Source organism: Papilio machaon, chromosome 15 (assembly GCF_912999745.1).
Source record: "Papilio machaon chromosome 15, ilPapMach1.1, whole genome shotgun sequence".
Taxonomy (NCBI): Eukaryota; Metazoa; Arthropoda; class Insecta; order Lepidoptera; family Papilionidae; genus Papilio; species Papilio machaon.
The window spans coordinates 7,801,247-7,819,007 of NC_060000.1; positions in this window are offsets into that span (position 1 = coordinate 7,801,247).

Consider the following 17,761-nt stretch of genomic DNA (forward strand, 5'->3'; position numbering starts at 1 on the left):
ACACACCGGTTTTATTGACCCTAAGTAAACTGATAGTGGAACATGGAATACCTGCAACACTTTACAACAAACGTACTGACTGGAACTGCTTCCGTGAATTTATAGAGACTAACATTGATCTACGAAAGCCGCTTAAAACACCCGACGACTTAGAAGATGCCACGGCATACATCACCATGCTAATCCAAAAAGCATGCTGGCTGAATACGCCTGAACTAGATTACAATGTAACGAATGATAACTGTCCTCTAGAAATTAAAATAGAAATTGCCAATAAAAGAAGACTAAGAAGACAATGGCAACGTAGCAGGCTAAAGACAGATAGAACAGCTTTCGAAAAATCGGCCCAACTTCTGAAAGACAAATTACGAATTTGGCGAAATGAGACTCTTTCTAACCATCTAGAATCTCTCACAGCAACCTCATCGACTAATTATTCCTTGTGGAAAATTACAAAGAACTACAATAGACCGCAACTAGCTAAACCTCCCATCAAGCACAATAATCGGTGGATTCGTACAATAGAGGAAAAGGTGGAAACATTTGCCCAGCATCTTGCAAATGTATTCACTCCAAACGACAGCTGTATGGCTGAAACAGAAGAGGCGGTTACAAATATCTTAGATCAGGATCTACAAATGTCACTCCCGCCTAAACCAATTAATGTGCGTGAGGTCTGGAAGAACATAAAAGAGCTAAAAAACAAAAAAGCACCAGGCTTTGACCTTATTACGAAGGAAGTGTTAATACAACTTCCCAGGAAAGCAGTAATATTCCTCACCACACTATACAATGGAATCTTAAGAATTCAATATTTCCCACGACTATGGAAAATATCACAGATACTGACATTACATAAGGTTGGTAAGCCAGCTAATGCTGTGAGTTCCTATAGGCCTATAAGCTTGCTGCCAATTCTATCGAAGTTGTTCGAAAAAATGCTACTAAGAAGACTTCTACCTATCTTACAAAATAATAAAACAATACCGGACCACCAATTTGGATTCAAACAGCATCATTCCACCGTTGAGCAAGTCCACCGAGTTGCTGATAGGATACGAAAGACGCTGGAAGAAAAAGAGTACTGCTCTGCAGCGTTCCTGGATATACAACAGGCTTTTGATAAAGTTTGGCATCAAGGTCTTCTTTGTAAAATAAAAAACCACCTTCCCCACAGCTACTATGTATTGCTCGATAGCTACCTGTCCGAAAGACTGTTCCAGGTTAAAGAAAAGGAGATCACGTCACAGTTCTACCCGATCCGAGCAGGAATCCCTCAGGGTTCAGTACTGGGTCCAGTTCTCTACACGCTCTATACTGCGGACTTGCCACATGTACCGAATGTTACCACAGCTACGTTTGCCGACGATACCGCCATACTCGCCAGTAACAAAAATCCAGAAACTGCGTCGAAGGAACTGCAAAATGGTCTTGACTCGATATCGAAGTGGCTGAAAGAATGGAGGATAAAAGTGAGCGCAACCAAGTCTGTACACGTCACCTTTACCCTACGCAAAGGAAACTGTACCCCTGTCAAGCTGGATGACACAACTCTTCCACATTCAGACTGCGTCAAATACCTGGGCTTACACCTTGACAGACGACTAACATGGAACCAACACATAAAATCTAAAAGGGATGAACTAAAATTTAGGTATAAAAACCTTTACTGGATACTGGGCAGAAACAGCAAATTGTCCACTGATAACAAGCTACTAATATATACGACGGTCCTAAAGCCTATATGGTCATACGGTCTACAACTATGGGGAAATGCCAGTAACTCCAATATAAATATGCTGCAGAGAATGCAGAATATTATCCTACGTACAATAAGCAACACGCCATGGTACATAAAAAACAGCGAAATACATTCTAACCTTAAAATACTAAGTATCAAGGACGAGTACATAAGTTCTATCAAGAAATATCATGACAGGCTGAAACAACATCCTAATGAACTGGCGGCACAACTTATAAATAAAAATTATCAAAACCGGTTGAAGAGAAAAGATATTCTGCCGTATACCAATTCTTAAGTGTCTTAGCACTGTGCATCAAGGGTAGTTGGCCTTAGTGGAGGTCACACTCGTAAAGTAATGAATTCACACTTTCAACACATCTGATAAAAGTAGTAACTGATGGCAGATGAACACAAAAAAAAAAAAAAAAAAAAAAAAAAAAAAAAAAAAAAAAAAAAAATTCAAGACATATAGACTGGCAAAGTTATCTAACCCTGTCGGCATAAGTTAAACAACGTCAAAAAAATGTCCCAAGATTCTTTTCATACTGTAGCTGTCATTTCTTTTTTTATGCCATTTTCTATGCCCTTGAAGGTTTTACATATTTTCTGCCAGAATTAACCGCGATAGCAGCGCCTCTCTCACCGGTTCAAATAAGATTGTCACATTATATAGTCACTTTCCAATTTGTATATGTAGTGAAGTTAAACGAGTACTTCAGATCCTATGTTTTTATCCATAATTCAGCATACTGTTTCAAAATAAATCTTTGCGGCAACTGGGAACATAAACAGATCTTACAACTCAAGTCAAGAAACTCTCAATTCTCATTTTCCTTAGTCCCGCTCACTTACTTCCTCAGTTTTCAAAGCTATGCCTTTTATCCATTTCTAAATTAATGTTTAAATATTTTGTTAATTATATACACATACTAGCTGTAGGCCGTGACTCCGTCCGCGCGGAATTAAAGACAAAACCTTAATAAGTAGCTTATCTGTTCTTCCAGACTATGTTCTACATCTGGATCTAATTGCAGCGAGATCCTTGCAGCCGTTCTGAAGATACAACAAACATGCATCCATCCATATCTCTAAACTTTCGCATCTAAAATATTAATAAGAAGTAAATCTTATATATAAAATTGTCATGTCACGGGGTTCGAACTTGAACTCCTCCGAAACGGCTCGACCGATTCTCATGAAATTTTGTGAGCATATTCAGTAGGTCTGAGGATCGGCCAACATCTATTTTTCATTTTTTTTTTAACTGCGCGCGGACGGAGTCGCGGGCGACAGCTAGTTAATAAATAATATTTAACATACATCCATAGGTAGTGATCTGGCAACCGCACAACGACATTCCGTGCACGTCCTATGTGAATACACGTATCATTTGTGTAGTGGGTTTAACGGAATAGACCTGTCATGTCAGCGAAACGATGCGAATCGATGTTGTAACTACGATACTATGTTATGAGATTTATATTTTCAACAGGGAAACAATTGTAGATTTACAACTTAAAGAAGAGTTAGTACAAAAATTATCTAGCAATTCTAAAAACAACAAAAAGGTCTTACGATATAAAAAAAACATCAGTTCTTATCCTCTAATTATGCATTATTCGTAACGTTTAAATAGTGGAAAATTATATCATGTATTTAGCTTACTTTTTCAAATAATAATTAACCAAAGCGATTCAATTCGAAGCGAAGACATCATTGTTGTCAACAGACCCGTGGTGTTCGATCAGTTAAGGTTGGCTAACAGTCGACAGTCGACCGCCATCTTCCAATTACACTGTGTGCCGCATACCGGGCACATTGTGTAACACTCGCTGACTACGTGTACACTCACCGTCAGCAAAAATAACTCTGTTGTCATATTATGTTTCCTAATTGAATTTTATGTAACTATATATTATTTTGTCGTTTTTTTTAATACTTCTTCTTCTTAGACACTTAACGCCCACAGCTGGGCATAGGCTTCCTCCAAAGATCGCCACGATGATCGGTCCTGTGCAACCCGCATCCAGGATACTCCCGCAACCTTGAATAGATCATCGGTTTATTTTGCGGGAGGCATGCCCACGCTGCGTTTACATGTCCATGGCCGCCATTTCAGTACTTTGCAGCCCCATCAGCCGTCCGTTCTGCTGGCAATATGGCCGGCCCATCGCCATTTGAGGTTTACAGTTTTAATTACTAATAAAAAATATTATTTAAAATGTTATTATCAGTAAATTATTGTCATTTTTATAAATGTAACAATAATAATGTGTCAGTATTAAATAAACTATAAATTAGTCATTTTAGTCAAGTGACTAATTTTGTTATTTTTAATTGTCTTTATTGTCATTAAAGTTTTTTCAAATAAAAAACTATTCTAGTATTTGTTTTGATTTTTTATTTATATAAGCGCTGATGTAGGTTATTTTTATACACAATTGTTGATAAAAGTAACTAGCCATCACCTGTGACTCCGTCCGCGCGGATTTAAAAAAACGTAATAAGTAACCTATGTGTTCTTCCACACTATGTTCTACATCTATGCCAAATTTCATCAAAATCTGTTGAGACGTTTCGGAGATACCTTCAAACAAACATCCATCCATCTAAACTTTTGCATTTATAATATTAGTAAGATTATTAAAGTAATTAAAAAATATTGTAGTAGATAAATAGATTTTTTGAAATAAAAATGTACAACTGGTAAAGCACATACTCACGTTACTAATATCAACAATATATATAATATCACGAAATTATGTAACTTAAATATATTCCATAATTTAATAACAATAAAGACCTTAATTGCTTGCAGTTTCATAACAGAAACGATTATACTCTAATGAAAAAAAATATATGTACAACAAAAAATTCGAGGTCGACTAGTTTATGTAATGAAGACACAAATAAACAACTTATAGATTGAGTACATTGTGATTTAGGAACACGTTTCAATGTCCTCCGACATTGTACATCAGAGGAACATTCTACCGGAACAGAAGGAATAACTTCAATTCCCATTGCATAGGTAAGTTTACACTGCCAAAGCACAAGGACAAGATTAATAGAGATGTGAATAAAAAAGCATTAAAAATATTTGCTTACACAGATGTTTCATCACTGGCAATCTACGTTAATACTGATCAGTTTTGGAACGAAGTTCCTTATCGCGCGTTGTGAAAGGGGGCTAGACGGAAAAAATTCTTACGAAAAGTTGTCACGACACTTTTTGCTTTAGTAACCATGGCAACGACGTGACAATATATAACGAAAATTCATAGGAACTTCGTTCCATCCGGGTGTCCCTTGACATCTCTCAAGTTTTTTCTTAGTGCTACATCATAATACGCTGGTCGCCTTGCTGCGGGCTTGAGCAACACTTCCGTTCAATTTGTGGTAATGGCCGTCAAATGGCGTCAAACGGCGGTTTGTTGTAAACCTATTATACTCATATTATAATGCAGTATTCCAAGAGTGATGCAACCTTGAATACAGTAGAATTATTACAGTAGAGATGAAAAAGGAATTAAGCATATCTATATATATAAAAGAAAGTCGTGTTAGTTACACTATTTATAACTCAAGAACGGCTGAATCGATTTGACTGAAAATTGGTGGGCAGGTAGCTTAGAACCAGGAAACGGACATAGGATAATTTTTACCCCGTTTTCTATCTTTTATCCCGCGTGGACGGAGTCGCGGGTAAATGCTAGTCTTTATATATAAAAGAAAGTCGTGTTAGTTAGACTATTTATAACTCAAGATTGGTCGAACTGATTTAGCTGAAAATTGATGGGGAGGTAGCTTAGAACTAGGAGAGAACTTTTTATCTTGTGTGCATTTTTTTTATTCCGCACGGACGGAGTCGCGGGTAAAAGCTAGTAATTTAAAAAAATGCTAGTATATTTTTATCCTGCCAAACATATAGCTATCATCACCAAACAGATGTCGCTGGTAAACGTAGGCTTATCTACAACGCCATCTGCCGACCAATTGGATTCCCATTCGACAATCATTTCATCTTCGATTCAATCAGGTAATTTTACTGTACTCAGACTTCCTCTTCTTTTTATTTATAAAGGACTAATGTAATATTTATATTAATGTTAAAGAAACTGTGCAGAGATTGCGGCGTGAGTCATTGCGGCCGTGACCTTTGCAACAACTGGCAGCACGCAGCTCGCAGCTCGCAGCCATGCAGCGGACTGCAATTTCTATAGAAATGTTTCTAATGAGCTCGTATAAAGGCACTAAATTTACTTTACGATGTCTCTCTACATTGAATAATCCTCAAGAGTAATTTAAGTGTGTATTCTCTATTCAGTCGAACATATATAAAAAGTTAATTTAGTACATTACCAAAAAAAAAATACACAATTATTCTACAATCATAAAAACTTGATGAAATCAAAATTTTACATAGCTTATGTCTCTTTCTTGTTATTAAAGCAAGTTCATTTTAATATAATTGTAAACTTATGTCTTTTAAAACATTGTAGTAGACCATGCCAAGGAATTTTCGCTACGACACAAAAACAGGTTAAATCCACAAACCAGTAAATTAAAAATGCATTTTCCTTATCCAAGTAGCGCGCCACCCGAATAATTTAATAACTTCTCATTCTTAAATGTACTAAAATATTCACACACACCTTTTTAAAGTCGTCTAACTCTTAATAAAAATAGAAAGCTTGAAAATTTTTGAACAAAATTGTGAGCAATTGAAAGCTGCACAGGTATTCTTACTCACAAAAAACAAATGTTCCTTTTTTATTAACATATCATTTCAATGTAGATTCAATTATGAAATCTCTGCTTATCCCTCTGGATAGCGGGCGTGATTCTGTTGTTGTTATTGTTGTGTAAACTCTTCAATAACATCTACATGTTTCTGCTACATATATTTTGATAAATTGATCAAACTTTACAGCTATAAAAGTTTACTTTTATAAATTTGAAACATCCTGTATTTTGATAGAGCGTGTTCTAAATTCAATTTTGATGTCGAACGTTTATAAAGCGCGCCATTCACGTACACTTTTCCAGATAACTCTGTCGGGAGTTGTCGCTGACAAAATGTCCGCTGGGGCGCACAGAGCTCAGCATTCGCCTATTTGTCGTAAAAATTGTACAAATTGCTTTGAGTTGGGCCACTTTATTTTTAAAATGCGCCAGCAACCGTGTGGTTGTTGTACTGTCATGCCCTATTTATTCAACTGCTTCTTCGTGTGTAATATTATAATTGCGAATTGTATTAATGTGTTTATTACCTTATAAATTGAGAGCGTCTAAACTAATCTCGACGAAATTTGAAACAAACAGCAGTCTATAAAAGCGTATAAGCCATTAACTTTTTTTTAATTAAAAAAAACAATCTGCAAATTCGTATATTAATGGTCGACTAATGTAAAATATCAAGTACAGTCGCATCGTTAAATTATTAAGACTAATTTAATACGTTTTGATTATGACTGTACGCTTTGCACTGTTGTTGGTGACTGTACATGGTTCTATGAGACTGACTGACAGGAAACAATTATGCGAGCCCAGTAGTTGCCTGAAGTTCTTATTTAACAGTAGCCTACGAAAAATAGAACCATCAGTTTCTTTCGGTTGTATATTTGGTAAAGTTTAATATTTATATAAGGTTGTTTTAATCTACTAAATTGTTGGAGAACTTGAATTAAATGTACTTCAGCGCATTTGCCTTCGAGGATAACGTGTTCTTTCAATATTTTTTAAAATCTTTAACTACTACCCAGGTTCGTATATAAATAATACTGTGCGGAAGATAAATTGAATTTTCCACTGAAGCTTATATTCTTGTTGAAGGGTTTCATAACCTAAATTGTCTTTATGGTGACATTTATTTTTATTTTTTTAATCTAACCGAGTTTTCTGAATTCCGAGTGTTGGCATACCATTGACAGTGTTAACACTATTAAAAAATAATTGCTCTCATCTCGTGAGGATGGCACCGGCTGGTACCAGGCTGTGACGTCACCGCCGCTATTATTTACCGACTGAGGATAAACTAGTAATTAATTACTGCAACCGTAATCTAGACTTTAATAACTTTGTTATAGCGCTCTCTATCGATTATAAAGTGAATTAATTTATTCTTGACAATATTATTGTTTCTTATATTAATTGATATAAATCCTATATTAACATTTAATCGTTTATTATCTGTAGTTCAGTTGACGGACATTTGAGTTTTGATTTGGCGGTCGAGTATTCAATCGAACTTGAAAATAGTTTTTTAAGAGTGACGAGTTTGCGGTGACATAATTGTGTTCTAAATAGAACATCTCTAGATAAAATAATACCATAAAGGGTATTATTAGGTTAAAATGTCAATCTATTCATAGAGAATGCGTCAGAGTCGCGAACTATTGGCATAGAAGCACTAAGTCAGTAGTCGACTGCACTGTACGCGACGTGCTGCGCCCACCTCACATAAGCTCGCGACTGTACTTGACGTACCGCTTACTTGACGAACAAGTACAGTTCGGGTATCAAGCTTTATATAAATATTATAATTAGTTTAGCGTTTAACACGTCTTATTAAGTATTGTTTATTAATTGTAAAAATAAACATAAGGCTCGTGAAAACACATTTCATCATCGTATTTAAAAAAAAAACTGAAAAACCAACGAAAAGTATTGTAGAAGGTAGTGAACTAGACACTTACCAAATTCAGCCTTATCGCAGTCGTCTTTTTAAAAAAATTAAAAACGTTACATTTTATATCTGTCACGCGACTGTACACCGCGTGAGGCTCTGAAGGTCAATCTGAAGTATGCAGCACAATCGCGACCTTTTGCCGACTCCGACTTGCTCACTGAATGAAACAAAATTTATACCATTAGTTTTAACAATTATAAACTTTATGCTGTTGATAATAAAGTTAAAGAAATGATTGTCAAAAATGGTTTTACCTCGCGACTTATTTTCTGCTTTTCAGGTGTAGAGGTCGCCTATTGCGCAGAACGGATTTTTAATTTACTTTTTCTTGAGCATGTAACAAACGATACTTATTAAAATGTAGAGTTAACTTTACAATGAGAGAAATATTTCTAATGGAGGCTGTGTTTACTTCTACATTAAAACTATTCAAGTTACCCTCGTAATTTACAGTACATAAAAACATAGTGTTACTCTATGGTACTCATAATAGTGCGGTTGCGGTACTATAATAATTCAAATCGTCTATTCTACTCTAAGAAATTAATTAATAGACTTTATAGCATATCGTCCCTTATAAGTCATTTTTATTAACTTTACAGGAAACGAAAAAATGCTGTCTGTTTAAAAAAAACGGTTGATTTTTTTTATTACTTCCTTAATTAATACGCTATTTAGCGGTTAAGAAATAATAATTTCTTTAGTTTTTGTCCATTTCCACTCTACTCGTACTTACGACTAATACCGCTACGACTTAGGGTCCTTCAAGAAGCGAGCGTATCGCTTTCTCAAAGGCCGGCAACGCATCTGCGATCCCTCTGGTATTGCAGATGTCCATGGGCGTCGATGAACACCTTGGTGTTCCCGCTGCTCTTTGTTTGACCCCTTCTCTTATAAAAAAAAAATACTCTACTTTAACTTTTTTACTATATTTCTTTAACTGTCAATTATCATGTGACCAATGGTTAGACACGAAATGAGCAGCTCCATCTAATGGCATTAAAATGTGAAAACCGCCAATTTTTAACTTCATCGGTGTTGTAAGCTAAGGGAAGACATTTAAATCTATGCGTTCAGGCACTAAAATAAATTCTATACTGAGAGCCTGAGCTATAATTTAGTACATATGTATTTCTATGACAAGTTTTCGACGCACTTGCATTGTGATTGTGAGCGTAAAATGTTACACTGATGGGTAGGAAATATACGTTGCCGACTGGACTTTATAATCTCATGGTTAATGAGTTACATTATAATTATCGATTAATAACTCTCATGCAACACAATCAATGCGGTTATAAGTAATTATGCTATTTTTCTATGTAATTGTACACCAGCAAAAGATAATGTTTACTAGAAAATAAATTTTATTTTCTTCTTAATTCTGTCTTAGGTTGTATTTATTAAAATTTTATTTTTAGTTGCATGCGACCTCTTAACCCTACAGTGCATTAATATTCCAATGTTTTCATGTTTTGTATACTGTATTTTTGTGGTTGGTATCTTTATAGCTATGCAAATCGCTAATCTAATCAAAAATTGCGCCTTTTCAATTTATTGTGCAAATATCTTATCTGTTGCGTTTTTGTGTGTGATATTTTGTTGCGTTTTTTGTCGCAATATATCTACGCATGGAGTCACCATTTAAGCTACACCTTTAAATACTTAAAAATACATTAAAAATACTCAAAACTCAATTCATTCATCCATTACATAAATAAATATAACTTCAAGACCAATTACGATTGTAAAAAATGTTGGAGATCAGAGCGAGGCCAGGTCAGTGAAATCTAATGTGCCTGTTGCCAAAATCACGCAGAGCTACGTGCAGAATATTGCTTAACGGTAACGCATGCCATCATTCGCATCACCTCACTCGATTAATCGAAATCGTTATTTATACAATTTAAAAATCGATCAACCTGAATTTGATGTTAAAGGTCTTACGAGTTGATTTTCTATTCGATTTTCATGACAAAGATTCTTGATGATTTTAAAATATTTTACATGTTTATTTTCGACAGTGGACCAGAGACAATGATGAATCTGCTTTAGTTTTAATTCTTGACCGATAAAATCGATTCAGGGCAGTATTACGACAGTCCACAACCTTCAAACCTACAATAGTAATATGAAATTAATACAAAGGACCTTCGTTGGTAGTTCGTTGACCAGATGCCAAGAAAATCGATTGCCAAGACGGAAATATTAACTCGTTGCTATGACAACGCATTTGTAAACAAAGAAATGCATCCAACAAGCAATGAACTCTATATAATATATACCTACATGTAAATGTTACTGTCAAAGTTATTAATACAGGCAATATGTATAGTTTCCATATTATATCACATTGCTATAATGTGATATATATGTTTTTTACGGGTGCTATACCCGTAAAAAACATATTTGAAATTACAGGACATTATAAAATTGATACTTCGTCATCGGTCTCCATCAATAAACACTTTTAAAAACAGACTAGATACCTAAACAAGGTATCTCCAAACTATTCGACACACATCAGCTAGTTTTGTTTTTGATGTGAAACATCTATAGGCTCACTTGTAAACCGAATTATTGGCGTGGCGACGCTTGCCGTGGCGACGGGTCGCCACGTTATACTAAGGTATACATATATTGGAACGAAGTTCCTTATCGCGCGTTGTGAAAGGGGGCTAGACGGAAAAAATTCTTACGAAAAGTTGTCACGACACTTTTTGCTATATCACCATGGCAACGACGTGACAATATATAACGAAACTTCATAGAAATAAAATGTACTTCTTGTGAAGACTTTTAAGTTTTTTATTCATAGAATAAACATTGGTTCCTTCACTAATTAATTGAAAGGAACTTCGTTCTATCCGAGTGTCCCTTGACACCTCCCAAGTTTTTTTTATTATTATTATTTATTTATTTATTTAATTATAATATTTAATATTTTATGCACATTACTTGTACACACACGATGTTTCACATCTGCCAGGCGTCCCATGACGGCTCACATTTTTTTTATATACTACAATACAATATCTACCTTTGACGTGGTGGTCAGAGCCTTTGTTTACTGATTTTTCTCTTACATACCAGTTCTCACATTTTTTCCACTCGCACTTTTATTCCTCATACTTTATCTTTCTTTCATTCGTCATCTTTTATTCCTTTCGGGTGGGATTCCCGTACTATCCTATTATACTCTATGTATATCATTTATTCTAGGTGTAATAAAACTACACTTTTTAAATCTTTATTATACAGCACTTAGATTCTACCTTAATTCACATCAGCTAGTTAGCTGCCAGTATTTGAATAAATAATTATAATTCTGATAAATCGGTGTCCATTATTTTAAGATGGTTAAATACTAAGGTAAATTATAATTACGTAGAATAAGCATAATTCTTCTCTAACATAAATTAAAAAAATATTACTTAAACCAATTTTTAATTAACCTTAACCTGCTGTTCATATTGGTTACTTATATTATTCGGGTTACAATGTTATTAATTAAACATTATGCATAACGTCTAATTAAACAATTGAACCGTAACATGTAGACGTGCCGGCAGTGGCGTGCTTGGCAAGCTGCCGTCCGCGCGGTTCCGGATTCGAATTATGAATACATTATTACACACCCCGCGACCTCTTGTACAAACGTATGTCTGTGTATCCATTAATAGTTTTTTATACGATGCATCAATTTGTTTTTTAATTTCCGCAATTCGTTATTGCCTCTTTTTGTTACGGCCTTCAGCATCGAGTACAAACTGACAAATATTAATTTATACACGCATTGAAGGTAACGTTATTACGTTCGATATCCAAATTTAATATTCAGTTTCAATAATTTGATTTAGATGTTGAGCACCACCTACGTGCGGTATATAAAAAAACTGAAATAAAGCGCCTGGTAGGAATTTAAGGCAAAATGATTAATGATAATTTCTATAAGCTCTCAAAATAGCAAAAAAATAAAACAAAGACGAAAAACTTTCACTTCAATCTATCGATTGTACTAGAAAATCAATTGCCCATACAACTCATAAATATATTAACACTGCGTCCGATACATAACATTTGTTTACCTCCAGTTAATGAATTAATTAGTTTTTAATTATTTAAGAATTTATAAAGATTCCTACACGAGTATAAATTACAAACAGGTGTTTTCCGTATAGATTTCCATGACCAGGCCTGCGCGCTGTGTCGAATGGAGCGTGCCTCTTACCCTGTTGCGGGGATCGCCGACAATCTACCAATGCAACAGTGCCTAGATTAAACAATATTACTTGGTGCAACCAATTAGCTGGACTTGATTCACTGTTAAACATTATTAACTATGTACTTTAAGATTTTTGTTTTGTTACTATTGAATTTCGTCTTGAAACAGTACTTATTTACTTTTTTAAACTAGGTTTATGTGTTAATTTTGTTATATTATATCTTAAATATTTCTATTGAATTATTTATAAATACACTACCTTACCTACTTTGTAAGTGTTTAAACGTGACGATAATTAAACAATTGTTTTGTTGTACATCGATAATTACAAATTCCATTCGCATATTTTATCACGTTCTTTGTGGATTAAAAAACCTCTTGAAGAATATTTCCACAGAAGCAAATAAGCGATGTAAATGATTAGACATTTTATTGTAGTTTGCATTGAGACTCGATTCCTTATAAATTGATTATTGCTAATTTATCAATTCAGGCGCTAACAACTATAAAGCATTTAACCAACAACATTTCCTGACTTTATATGAAATTAAAAGCCCTGTAATGTTTTTTTTTTTTCATTTAACTGAAACGTTTGAATAAATCCGCGCACGTTCGCGCGTGAGATCTGCCGCTAGCGAATGTGACCTGGATTATGTTTTTAATTACATTCGTTTTGCCAGTGCGAATTAAAATTAAATTGAATTTACACAATAAAGAAAATCTCCTGTTAAATTTCCAACTGCATCTCATATGTTGTCAGTGACAGCAAAACTTTAACTACATATTTCTGAAAATATTATTAAACCATGTTTTCATCAAAATTTATTTTGTAACTTAGGTAAGTAGAAAAACGAACACTGTACTTGCATCTCAAGAATTTTCAAGCTACAACATAAATTTTAAGAAAGGAATTTTCGTCGTTAAACAAGAAATTAGGAGCGCTAATAAATTTTCACTTTATAAATTCTAACGTCAGAGGAAATTTTTATAATAATTAATTATGTACACAGATGGTGGAATGATGCTGAGACATGGACGCGGGGACGCCGGGACTCGAAAACGTGGGAGCTGATAATAAATTAGGACTTAATTTTATCAACAAACTTAATCCTTGTTAGGTGCTTTAAGATTTTATTATAATTCAACAGTTCTTTAGTAGTGATGAAAAGAAAGGTTAGCAATATCTCTATTAATTTGTTTAATTTATCTAAAATTCATTATTTTTTCCGTATATTAGTTTATTAAAAAAAGGAAATTAAATTTGTTTAATACACAAAATATTTGCTGAGGTTAGTTGATATTTACTTATCAAGTTATACAAGTTAAAACTTTCGTAAGCCAGAATACATGTTACATTTACAATTTCAACAGAGCAAAATTTTGTTTTGAAACTTTTTGCATGCTTACTTTGTGCAGGCGCTAGCGGATTTAGTCGAGCAGTACAGGTGTGTGTTTAGGACCGATCGTGTTCGCTGGACATTGCAGTAGCTTAAAGTATTTAATTTACTTGTAATAACAATATACCCTTTTATTCTGTCGCGTGGAACAATTAGTCGGAAGGCCCGTTAACTTTCTTAATAATAAAAAACAATTCTTATTTTGTACCTTTTCAAAACTGAATTAAAATACAAATATCACTTGTTAAAGCAGTAACAGTATCAATGTAACGTCCGGGCGAGATTTTTGCTTTACACATAAAACGTGTTACAAACGGCATATAAAGCGTCACGACAGAGCAATATTTATTTATCTATGGTGTGGTGGACCTTCCTCTCAACACCCTTTGAACAACGTGTGTCGTATCATCTTTTTTTGGAATAAAATAAAGTAAAAAAACAAATCAATGACATCACAAGAAGAACTGACAGTTTGCACAAAAAAAATTGTCAATTGTAACTCTCTCATTCAGTATTCATGTCGACATTAATTTCACGAAATGTTTTCATGAATATTTATAATATTACTAACAATCTGGCAGATTATCTACGAACAATTAATTTCAGTTTATACCTACGACTATTATAAACATCGAATTTGTTATTCATAATCTCGTTTTAATATTTATTACTTTATTTAGTTTTAATTTGGTAGTACATACAATCGTGATAATATAAAGATCTTACTAATATTATAAATGCGAATGTTTAGATGAAAAATTAATAAGTAGCCTATGTGTTCTATATCCATAGAACACATAGGCTACTTATTAATTTTTTAATTCCGCTTGAACGAAAACGCGGGCGACAGATAGTATTAAATAGATAATCAAAATAACTGAACAAAAACACATTGACATCATTTTTATTCGCTTTGACCAAAACAAAGATAAATACTGTTTTGTACAGATCTTACGATAGTGAAAACTCTTTTTAGCCGACTTCAAAAAGAAGGAGGTTATCAATTCATTTTTTAGTAGGAAGTGCTTGCAGATGGGTCCCATTTTTTTTTACGAATACGAAATAGAATATTGTTATTTTTAATAATTAACTTTCTTCACTCCACAAAAATCGATTTACAAACAGCAAAGGAAAATAATAAAACTCGTTAGCGACAGCGACGACCAATGAACAAATTGTAGAAAACAAAATAATGTCATGAAAACTCTCTAAACTCTAGTAGTTAGTAGTAGGGGCTCAGTTTTCCGCAACTCCACGACAAGCGCGTATTTTGCGTGTCTCTAAACTCTAAAGAAAGTTCTCTTCTTTCTTGTAACATGTCTATATTGTATAATTATTGTTATTTCGCAGTCGGTGTCGGCCGAAGTAAATAGACAAAATTTTATATTTGAGATGTATTAGACATACTTACGTTTATGTCCCTACTTAGGCCGAAACCGACTCCAAAATAACAATAATTATACAATATAGACATGTTACAAGAAAGAAGAGAACTTTCTTTAGAGTTTAGAGACACGCAAAATACGCGCTTGTCGTGGAGTTGCGGAAAACTGAGCCCCTACTACTAACTACTAGAGTTTAGAGAGTTTTCATGACATTATTTTGTTTCTTTTTAGTGCATTTTGTTTGAAATTGTTTTTTTATGTTACTTTTGAGTGCATTTTGTTTGAAATTGGTTTTTTTAGGTTACTTTTGAGTGCATTTTGTTTGAAATTCGTTTTTTTAGGTTACTTTTGTTTGAGATAGTTTTTTTTGTTTTGAAGTCGGCTATTTTTTTTTCTTAAAATGTTTGTTTTATTTCTCAATTTTTAGTGAATTTGAAGTTTAATTACAAATTTCCTTAATACGTATAAGGACATAAATAAGACAAATAAAGAAAAGGACTTTCCTATTTAATATGTGTGTACTTCAATTCAAAAACTAATTTAGAATACACCAGATAACCACTTATCCTTTAAACAATGAAATAATTATCAAAATCGGTATACAAATTGAAAATTAACGAACTAATACATCGTAGCGTGCCTTTAATTTTGTCCAGCCGCGCGCCGCACTAGCATTTTTCGAATGCGCGTAGTTTTTAATTATTTAATATCTCCCAATCTATTGATCAGAATTACATAGTTTAAAGGCTAATGTAATCTGCATTTAATACTCTAGCCATCAAACATATTTATTTGGATAAGGATTCATATCGAATATAATATAATAGCGCCGTAAGCTTACGACGCTGTTTTTCGTGTGCATTTTAATCGAAATTTGTTCACAATAACATGGTTTTTGTGAGACATCCATAGATGATAGATATATGCCACCGAAGACTTTTATTTAGCAAATTTAAGGATCTATAATCACTCCATACATCATTTTTATGTAAGTCATATAGTTTGACCTACGTAAGCCCAGAAAGCAAAATTGTACTTTTCGTGTAGCATTTTTCGTTTCCGCGTAATTTTATTCTTACGATATCTCCTAAACTATTAGACAGAATGATATAGTTTCAATTGCAAATATAATCTACATTAAATTCTCTTGATAATGAACATGTTTATTTACATAAGGGTTAATACTGAACTCGAATAATAGCGTCGGAAATAGGGGATGAATTTAATTGATGTTTATGAAGAAAAAAATGGTTGTTGTGAGAAAACTATAAAATATAGATATATGCTATCGCGGACTTTTAATTAGCACATTTAAACAGCTACAATTCGCCATACATAATTTTTATGTAGGTCCTATAGTTTAGCCTACGTAAGCGTTGAAAGCAAAAATGTCCCTAATTATCGCAACAAATTTTGAAGCTATATTCAAAATCTACTAGTCTTCTAGTTATTTAAAAAAAAAAACAAAAAAATGGGACCCACCTGCAAGCACTTCCTATCGATTAAAATATTTTTCATCAAAATCGGACCACCAGGGGCGGAGTTTCGCGGTAACACACATAAAAAAAAAAAAAAAAAAAAAAAATACAGTCGAATTGATAACCTCCTTCTTTTTGAAGTCGGCTAAAAATACCAAAGACGCTTTAATGTTATTTCCTGTTCGTCTGCGAGCGGACTTTTATTGCGGAATGTGCCGACTTTAATATCCTACAAAGTCGTCAATAAAACTTCACAGACTGTCTCTTTCCTAATAAATAAAATGTTCGGTTTCTTGAAGACTTTAATCACGACATCTGTTCTACGATTATTAAGGAAAATATATTTTTTATAAAGCAACTTTACAAGCAATTCTCCAGCACCGCTTTAACAAAAATTTTTCATTTTTATTACTTATACTTAACGTATGTAAATTAAAATAATAAAACGTTGAAGGGTGTACTGAAGAAGTAAAAATTTAGGTTTTATCAGCAACTGTATTTAACTCGTTATACTTAACTGGAAATATAAAAATTACTGTTAATGTCCATTCCCAAAAACATAATTTAATATAACGTTACATTGTGAGAAAACTTATTCGACTTATAAAACGACAACTGTTTCGTAAGACATTTATTTATAGGTTTAACAACATTATCGTAATTAAACCGTAGTTCAGTAGTAGTAAATAAGAACCGTATTAAAAAGATATATAATTAATATAATTTAATCATTAATAGACTTGAATTCGTTTCAGCAATTATTAATAAAACCTTTTAACCGCTGCGCTATCGTGATCTAATAGAAAACAAGTCGATCCCAACAAATTGCAAACTACGCCCC